The sequence below is a fragment of the Pelophylax lessonae genome (assembly GCF_965119305.1).
Source record: "Pelophylax lessonae genome assembly, chromosome: 11".
NCBI classification, from domain to species: Eukaryota; Metazoa; Chordata; class Amphibia; order Anura; family Ranidae; genus Pelophylax; species Pelophylax lessonae.
In genome coordinates this window covers 86,888,259-86,898,809 of record NC_138778.1, presented here as the reverse complement: position 1 = coordinate 86,898,809, position 10,551 = coordinate 86,888,259, and positions in this window count along the sequence as shown.

Here is a 10,551-nt window from a genome sequence, read left to right as displayed (position 1 = left end):
GATAAGGCTTACCTATAGGTACTGTAAATATCTCCTAAACATGTACCGTTTAGGAGATATTTACCTTACATGCAGCCAGTGACATCACTGGCGCATGCGCTCTGAAGGAACAGCCGCTCGTGCCGTTCCTTCAGAGCCTCGTGCCGTGACCGTCGGCTGGAGTGACGTCACCGTGGCTCCGGCCAATCAGATGGCCGGATGCTGCGATCCTGGAAGACGGGCGACTGAAAGAGGTTGTAAACCCCATACAACATTTTTTTTTTTTTTTGCAACCTGTAAGAGAAACACATAATGAGCTACTATGCATCGAATACTAGCTCATTATGCAATACTTACCTTAGAACGAGCCCCCGCCATCCTGCCCGCTTACCTGTATGACGGGCGACATGTCCAGTCGCCCATCTTCTGGGATCTCGGCATCCGGCCATCTGATTGGCCGGAGCCACGGTGACGTCACTCCCGCGCACGTGCGCGGGAGCCGACAGTCACGGCACGGGGCTCTGAAGAAACGGCACCAGCGGCCGTTCCTTCAGAGCGCATGCGCCAGTGACGTCACTGGCTGCATGTAAGGTAAATATCTCCTAAACGGTACATGTTTAGGAGATATTTACAGTACCTATAGGTAAGCCTTATTATAGGCTTACCTATAGGTAAAAGTGTCAGAGGAGGGTTTACTTCCTCTTGAACATGTCGCCCGTCATAGAGGTAAGCGGGCGTCACGGCGGGGGCTCGTTCTAAGGTAAGTATTTCATAATGAGCTAGTATGCGATACATACTAGCTCATTATGTGTTTCTTTTTCAGGTTGCAAAAAAAAAAAAAAATTTTAATGGGTTTACAACCTCTTTAATTTGGCCCAAGTGATATAAATCATAAAATTTGGCACCAAACTCGGCACCATGACAGCCATACATTTCAATAGGAAATTCTATATAAGAAAACAAGCAATTCCTACATGAAAACCATCGTGGCTCGCACACATTCCACTTATTTTATACTAATTGGGTATCCTTCTATATAGAAAATTTCAATTTGACCTGAGCCAACTGATATAAATCATAAAATTTGGCACCTTGACAACTATGCTTTTTAATGGGAAATTACAAATAAGAAGCCAAGCTATTCCTATATGAAAACCATCTTGGCTCAACCAAATTCCACATTTTTTATACTAATGGTGCATCCTTCTATATAGGAAAGTTCAATTTGGCCTGAGCCGTGTGATATAAATCATGGAATATGGCACCAATCATGGCACCATGTCTTCTATGCATTTTAATTGGACATTCCGATTAACCACTTAAGCCCCAGCCCTATTTCGGACACTTTTTGTTCACGCGTTAAAACCAGTATTTTTTCCTAGAAAACTACTTAGAACCCCCAAACATTATATATATTTTTTTAGCAAAGACTCTGGAGAATAAAATGTCGGTCATTGTAATATTTTTTATCACGCGGTATTTGCGCAGCGGTCTTTAAAACGCCATTTTTTTGGAAAATTTTTGAAAAATCACATTTCACTAATTTAAAAAAATACTAAACAGTAAAGTTAGCCCATTTTTTTGTATATTGTGAAAGAACATGTCACGCCGAGTAAATAGATACCCAACATGTTACGGTTTAAAATTGCGCCCCCCGTGGGATCGCGACAAACTACGGTCAATAGAGATCTCAATCTGCGACGCTTTAAATTTATTTAACGGTTACCAGTTTTGAGTTAGAGTGTAGCTCTTTTTTTTAAATTATTGCTCACGCTCTGGCGATCGCGGCGATACCTCACATGTGTGGTTTGAACAGCGATTTAATTTGCGGCTCGACTTCCGTATACGTTTTTTTTTTGTGCGCGAGCTAACGGTGACGGGGGCGGCTAAATTTTTTTTTTTTCCCATTTATTTTATTTATTTTTTTAACTTTATTAAAGTTTTAAAAAAAAAAAATCTGATCACTTTTATTGCTGTCACAAGCAATGTAAACATCCCTTGTGACACCAATACGTAGTGACAGGTACACTTTATGGAGGGATCGAGGGTCTAAAAGACCCTCGACCCCTCCACTACACTTCCCTGTATGCAAAACGCCGAAAACGGCATTTTTGCATACAGCCGTTTTTCAAATTTGCCGCCTTTTGCAGCACAGTAACCCGGAAGTGACGTCATGGATGCCGCCTCCGGGTTACGTCATCAGAGACCTGATCGATGCCGTTTCCGGCATTCATCGGGACTCCATCCAGCCGGCGGATGGGCCGGCTGGGTGCTCGGGGCTCCCGGTGGGACGGGAGCCCCGGGCAAAGCCACGGAAGGCGGCGGGAGGGGGGGGACGTCCCCTCCCGCCCCCCCGGGTACCGATCGAGCGGCTCCCGAGCCGCATCGGTCGGTACCGACGGAAAGCCAACCGTCGGCTCTAAACCACGGTACCGGGATGGTGCCTCTAGCTAGAGGCATCATCCCGGTACACTACCGCAAAGTTTACCGACGTAGACCTATGTTAGTATGCGGTAAGTGGTTAAGAAGCCATGCTGTTCCTACTGTATATGAAAACCATTTTTGTTCACCCAAATTGCACTTTTTTTAAACCCTTTGGGCACTATTCCATATAAAATAGTTAAATCTGACCTGAGCCAAATTACATACAGTGCCTTGCGAAAGTATTCGGCCCCCTTGAACTTTTCTAACCTTTTGCCACATTTCAGACTTCAAACATAAAGATATAAAACTGTAATTTTTTGTGAAGAGTCAACAACAAGTGGGACACAATCATGATGTGGAATTAAATTTATTGGATATTTCAAACTTTTTTAACAAATAAAAAACTGAAAAATTGGGCGTGCAAAATTATTCAGCCCCCTTAAGTTAATACATTGTAGCGCCACCTTTTGCTGCGATTACAGTTGTAAGTCGCTTGGGGTATGTCTCTATCAGTTTTGCACATCGAGAGACTGAAATTTTTGCCCATTCCTCCTTGCAAAACAGCTCGAGCTCAGTGAGGTTGAATGGAGAGCGTTTGTGAACAGCAGTTTTCAGTTCTTTTCACAGATTCTCGATTGGATTCAGGTCTGGACTTTGACTTGGCCATTCTAACACCTGGATATGTTTATTTGTGAACCATTCCATTGTAGATTTTGCTTTATGTTTTGGATCTTTGTCTTGTTGGAAGACAAATCTCCATCCCAGTCTCAGGTCTTTTGCAGACTCCATCAGGTTTTCTTCCAGAATGGTCCTGTATTTGGCTCCATCCATCTTCCCATCAATTTTAACCATCTTCCCTGTCCCTGCTGAAGAAAAGCAGGCCCAAACCATGATGCTGCCACCACCATGTTTGACAGTGGGGATGGTGTGTTCAGGGTGATGAGCTGTGTTGCTTTTACACCAAATTTAACGTTTTGCATTGTTGCCAAAAAGTTTGATTTTGGTTTCATCTGACCAGAGCACCTTCTTCCACATTATTGGTGTGTCTCCCAGGTGACTTGTGGCAAACTTTAAATTATACTTTTTATGGATATCTTTAAGAAATGGCTTTCTTCTTGCCACTCTTCCATAAAGGCCAGATTTGTGCAGTATACGACTGATTGTTGTCCTATGGACAGAGTCTCCCACGTCAGCTGTAGATCTCTGCAGTTCATCCAGAGTGATCATGGGCCTCTTGGCTGCATCTCTGATCAGTCTTCTCCTTGTATGAGCTGAAAGTTTAGAGGGACGGCCAGGTCTTCGTAGATTTGCAGTGGTCTGATACTCCTTCCATTTCAATATTATCGCTTGCACAGTGCTCCTTGGGATGTTTAAAGCTTGGGAAATCTTTTTGTATCCAAATCCGGCTTTAAACTTCTCCACAACAGTATCTCGGACCTGGCTGGTGTGTTCCTTGTTCTTCGTGATGCTCTCTGCGCTTTAAACGGACCTCTGAGACTATCACAGTGCAGGTGCATTTATACGGAGACTTGATTACACACAGGTGGATTCTATTTATCATCATAAGTCATTTAGGTCAACATTGGATCATTTAGAGATCCTCACTGAACTTCTGGAGAGAGTTTGCTGCACTGAAAGTAAAGGGGCTGAATAATTTTTCACACCCAATTTTTCAGTTTTTTATTTGTTAACAAAGTTTGAAATATCCAATAAATTTCGTTCCACTTCATGATTGTGTCCCACTTGTTGTCGATTCTTCACAAAAAAATTACAGTTTTATATCTTTATGTTTGAAGCCTGAAATGTGGCAAAAGGTCGAAAAGTTCAAGGGGGCCGAATACTTTCGCAAGGCACTGTATATCAGGAAATATGGCACCAAACTTGGCACCCTATCATCCATGCATTTCAATTGGAAATTCTGAATAAGAAAACAAGCAATTCCCATTTAAAAAAACATTTGGGTCACCCAAATTTCGCTTTTTTTATACTAATTGGGCATCCTTCTATATAGAAAAGTTCAATTGGGCCTGAGCCATGTGATATAAATCATGGAATATGGCACCAATCTTGGCACCTATTTCCCATGCATTTCAATAGGACATTCTCAATCAGAAACCAAGCTATTCCTATATGAAAACAATCTTGGCTCACCCAAATTCCACTTGTTTTATACTCATTGTCACCTAACCTGCTATAATTTAAACTGGGATGACCAGCGCTATGGAATATGCAGTGAATGTAGGTTGATATTACGGTGTAAGCTGCCAACAACCAAACCCAAAAGGGTTAAAGGATGGAATGTGTGCAAGTGGGGTTGTGAACGGCGCTACCGTTTAAAAGTTAGGTACACTTAGTGAACAAATAAATACCGTGAGTAGTGGTATTAAAATAAATGGATAATAAAGTGCTGTATGTGCCTTTAAAATGAAATGAATATAAATTATAAAGTGCACATGTGACTCACAGTTTATTTTACAGAGACCGGTTGTAGTGAAAAATATATCCTGTACCTTTAATAGTGCAAGGATGCAGTGCAAAGTGCAAGTGCAAAGAAATCACAAAATTGAGAAAGGGCAGTGACTTTTATTTAAAATTAAATATATTAAGTGCAGTGTACATCCGATCTCAAAACAAGTTAGAAGTGATTATACATTATAAAGAAAACTATATAATATGTGCTGCAGTGAGCAGAGGTGAAAAATTAAATAAAAGAGCCCTTCAATTATAAAAAACGAATGAAAAGGCTCCGGGTTGCAGACACCAGCGTGATCGCTAGGTGTCGTACCCTGTATACAACCTGGTATGGCTTTTTTGCTGGGGGATACTGCTTAGGGGCTCCTCCACTCCTTCTGATTCTTTGGTAGATCGTATAGTCCTCAAAGAAAAATGTAGAGAAGGAAACCCCCTGGTATCATATCCTAAATGTATGCAAAACAAATGCGTGTAGTGACTCACAGGTGAAGATGCAGGCTGTCCGCGATCAGTAATGTTGTTCGCCAAGAAGCTTCCGCGTTCCACGGCTCTGGCTCCAGGTGCCGGAAATGACGTAATGACGTTGAAGACTCCGCCCTACGCGTTTCATCAGAGGAGTCTTCGACGTCATTACCGGCACCCGGAGCCAGAGCCGCGGAACGCAGGAGCTTCCCGGCGAACAACATTACTGATCGCGGACAGCCTGCATCTTCACCTGTGTCAGGATTTGAACCTGTGACCAGCCACATCCCAGGCGGTAGCCCTGCTTACTAGGCTACCATCCTCTCTGGACATTCCTCTCTGGACATTCCTCTCTGGACATTCCTCCCTGAAGCCTATTATTTCAACCTTAGTCTTGCCAAGCCTTGCTCATCACCCTTGATTCCCCACACCTGGTACTTCCCTATATAAGTCTAGCCCCTTGCACTCCAGCTTGCTGATTATTGAGCTCCTGAGCCTTGATCAAGCTACTCCTCACCTGCTGCTCTTATCTACTACCACAAATCCAACGCCGACCAGGAATTGACTACCGACTACTCTTCTGCTTTGTCCCTACCTACTGAACTGCTACTTCTGTTGCCGATCCGGATTGTCTGACCACGCTTACCGCTGCCCGCCCTCGACCTTTGGCTCGTCTGACCTCTCTCTGGTTATCCCTTGTCTGCTCCTCTGCCTTCGGACCGAACCTGCACTCTGCCTGGCTGGGTTTTTCTGAGGACCGCGTCCTGGTGTTAGCTTGCAGCGCAGTCTATCCCCACCATCAGGGGCTCTAGTGAAAACCAGCTAGCACTTAGTTTCCGCACCTCAGATGAACCCGTGTCCTCATCAGAGTACTACGCAGTGTCCATCCGGTATCCAGCACCTACTACCTGCCTGCGGTCTTTGCCACTGGGCTCCACTCCTACCTCCGGCCAGCAGTCCTCTGACTCAGGTGAGCCTGTAGGATTGTTACAGAATAATCAGCCCAACTATGGAGTCCACAATGACCACACTGTGTAGACAGGTCACGGAACTTCAAGAATTTGGTACTATGTATCAGGAGCAATTTGCCTAGCTCCAAGAAGTAGTCAAAAGCCAACAGAAGGAGATTATTGAACTACAGAGGCAACTCCTAGACGTCCGCGGCCCGGCCGCAGACACCCGCATGCCACTCCCATCAAAATTTGTCAGTGACAGACGCCAGTATCGGGGATTTCTGAACCAATGCCGCATCTATTTTCAGATGAACCCGGGCCCCTTCACCACCGATAAAAAGAAGGTGCTATTCATGATCAATCCCTTGACGGATGAAGCATTAGCATGTGCGTCGCCATACGTGGAGTCTAACAATCAGCTCCTGAATAACCTAACCAACTTTATCACCGCCATGAGCCTAGTCTTCGATGACCCCAACCGCTGTGCGACGGCCGAGGCGCGACTACATAGTCTGCGACAAGGGAGACGCTCCGTCGCCGAATATACCGCCGAATTTCGCCGTTGGGTCACGTTGGTGCTGGAACCCAGCAGCACAGAGGAGCCAATTCCGGCGATGCCTGTCCGAAGCAATAAAAGACGAACTCGCCAGAGTTGAAGCCCCGGACGATCTGGATGACTTTATTCAAGTATGCATCCGGATAGATCAAATACTCTCCGAGAGGAAGAGGGAAAGATTCTGGTCCTCGGACCACAGACCCACTTACTCCTTCTCCTCTACCGCCCAGCGCGACCCCCAGTCAGCACCTGAACCTATGCAGGTCGACGCACTAAGGAGGTCTCTATCCACAGCTGAGAAGGAGAGACGGCTGGCCGAAAACCTCTGCCTCTACTGTGGAGAGCAGGGTCATTTTGCCATCAAATGCCACAATAAGATTCGAAAGAACTATTGCCGTCACGGAGCTAAAGGAGCAATCACAGACTCCAACCCCGCCAGCAGCCCCTGAAGATAACAACACGGCGGCTCATGGATCCCACTTCATCATCCCCATCCTCATCGACAACTCCCCTGTTCTGCGATGTTAGACTCCGGGGCGGGAGGCAACTTCATGGACCTAAAACGCGAAAAGAACATTCCACTGACAATCAAGGCAGCCCCTGTTGACCTGGAAACCGTCGATGGATCCCCACTCTCCTCGGGGCCGGCGACTCACGAGACCATCGAACTACAACTCCTTATAGAACCCGATCACCACGAGAAGATCCACTTCTCGCTGATCGCCTCCCCGAAGTTCCCGGTGATCTTGGGCATCCCATGGTTGGCCACCCACAACCCCTCGGTGGACTGGGAAACCCGCTGCATACGGTTCCCGTCCGAGTTCTGCTCGCTAAATTGCTCCCACAAACCCGTCCTTCCACCCGAAGACACCACCATCTCTGAACTATCCGTCAAGGATCTGCTACCCCCTCAATACCGCGAGTTCCAGGATGTCTGCGACAAGAAAAACGCAGACAAGCTGCCACCACACCGACCCTACGACTGCCCTATAGAACTGTTGCCCGGGGCTGAAATACCCTTTGGCAGTATCTACCCCCTCTCGGAGCCTGAACTCAAGGCCTTGAAATAGTACCTGGACGAGGACCTAAGGAAGGGGTTCATCCGGCCCTCTACCTCCCCTGCGGGAGCCCCTTTTTCTTTGTAGAGAAGAAAGACTCCTCCCTGCGTCCCTGCATTGACTACAGGAAGCTTAACGACATTACCGCAAAGAACCGGTATCCACTCCCACTGATTTCAGAACTCCTCGAGAGACTCCGGGCAGCGAAGATTTTCACCAAACTTGACCTTCGAGGGGCCTACAACCTCGTCCGAATCCGCCCTGGGGATGAATGGAAGACCGCCTTTCGGACACGTTATGGTCACTTCGAGTACCTAGTCATGCCTTTCGGACTCTGCAATGCTCCCGCCACCTTCCAGCACTTCATTAACGACATCCTCAGGGACATGCTCGATCTGTTTGTAGTCGTTTACCTGGACGACATCTTGATCTTCTCCGAAGACCTCGAGCAGCACCGTGAACACGTCCGCAGGGTACTGCAGAGACTCCGACAGAACTCTCTCTATATCAAGCTAGAGAAATGTGAGTTTGAGCGAACCACCACTCAGTTCCTTGGATACATCATCTCCCCAGAGGGCCTAAGTATGGACCCGGGGAAGGTCCAAGCCGTGATGAACTGGCCCATTCCGAGAGACGAGAAGGAGATACAAAGATTCATTGGCTTTGCCAACTTCTATCGGAAGTTTATCCGGAACGTCTCCAAGATCATAGCACCAATTACCCAACTCACCAAGAAATCAGTCCCCTTCTCCTGGACACCAGAGGCACAGGAGGCCTTCACCAAGTTGAAATTCCTCTTCACTTCTGCTCCAATCCTAATCCACCCAAACCCCCGAGCTGCCATTTACAGTCGAAGTGGATGCATCTGACTCCGCGGTGGGGGCTATTCTGTCACAACGGACAGGGGAGAAGATGCTACTACACCCATGCGCATATTTCTCCCGCCAGATGTCCCCCTCCGAGAAGAATTATGACATCAGGAACAAGGAACTACTGGCGATCAAGGATGCCTTCTCTGAGTAGAGACACCTGCTGGAGGGAGCCACCAACCCCATAATCGTACTAACTGACCAAAACAACCTCGAGTTCATCCGCAGCGCTAAGAGACTCTCAGCCAGACAGGCCAGATGAAGCCTATTCTTTTCCCGCTTTAACTTTCTCATCACCTATCGCCCCGGATCAAAGAATGGTAAGGCTGACGCCCTCTCCAGAATGTTTTCCGAGCCCTCGCAGAGTAACAAGGGCCAAAACAACATCCTACCCCAGAGAAGGGTCATAGGGGTCACCTACTCTAAAGAACTCCTGGGCACAATCAAAGAAGGATACGAAAATGACCCCTTCCTTGCCCATCCCACAAGGAATGTCAGCCTTACGTTTAAGAACGGTCATTGGTTTCATCAGGACCTACAGTTATATGTACCAGAAATCGCACGGCTCAAAGTACTCAGACTCAACCACGATTCCAAGCTGGCCGGCCATCTAGGCACAAGAAAGACCCAGGAGCTTCTCTCCCGCTCCTTCTGGTGGCCAACATACAAGGAGGACATCAAGAGGTACATCTCCTCGTGCACGGTCTGTGCCCGCAATAAGACTCCTCGTTCCTCTCCCGTGGGTCTATTACAACCTCTCCCGATTCCCTCCCGCCCCTGGGGCTCGATCTCCATGGACTTTGTGGTAGACCTTCCTCCTTCAAAAGGGATGAACACCATCCTGGTCGTAGTCGACCGCCTCACCAAGATGGCCCATTTCATCCCCTACAAAGGCCTACCCACCGCCAAACAGATGGCCGATCTTATTTTCAGAGAGGTCTTCAGGCAGCATGGGATCCCGGACGACGTGGTCTCCGACCGAGGCGTACAATTTGCCTCTAAGTTCTGGAAAAACTTTTGCCTGGCGCTCGGGGTTAAAGTGAACCTGTCCTCCGCCTTCCACCCTCAGTCAAATGGGCAGACGGAGAGAACTAATCAGACCCTATAGCAGTACCTACGCCGTTTTAGCTCCCACCTGCAGGATGACTGGCTTGACCATCTCCCCACGGCCGAGTTTGCCTACAACAATGCGGAGCACAGCTCAACCAAGCACAGCCCCTTCTTTGCTAACACAGGCTCGCACCCGGTATTCTTTCCCCACCTACCCGTCGCCTCCACCCTCCCAGCAGTGGCCGAACACCTAACAACCCTACAGGAGGCACAAAAGAACATTATTAACAACCTCCAGCTCGCCCAGAGGTGCTTTAAACAGGGAGCAGACAGACGCCGCAGACCCACCCCGGGCTTCCATGTGGGAGACAAGGTGTGGCTGTCCACCAGGAACCTCAGATTGAAGGTCCCCTCCAAAAAGTTGGCCCAAAAATATATGGGTCCATTCCGGATCTCTGCGCAAATTAATGAGGTCACGTTCCGGCTCGATCTTCCGGACTCCATTAGGGTGCACCCTGTTTTCCATTGCTCCCTCCTCAAGCCATATGTGGAGAACACCTTCACAGGCCGCCACTCGCCCCCTCCACCACCCGTGAGGGTACAGGGTGAAGAAGAATACGCTGTCGCAAAGATCCTCGACTCCAGGATCCACCGGGGAAGACTACAATACCTAATTGGGTGGGACGGCTACCCTCCCGAGGATAACTCCTGGGAACCAGAAGAAAACG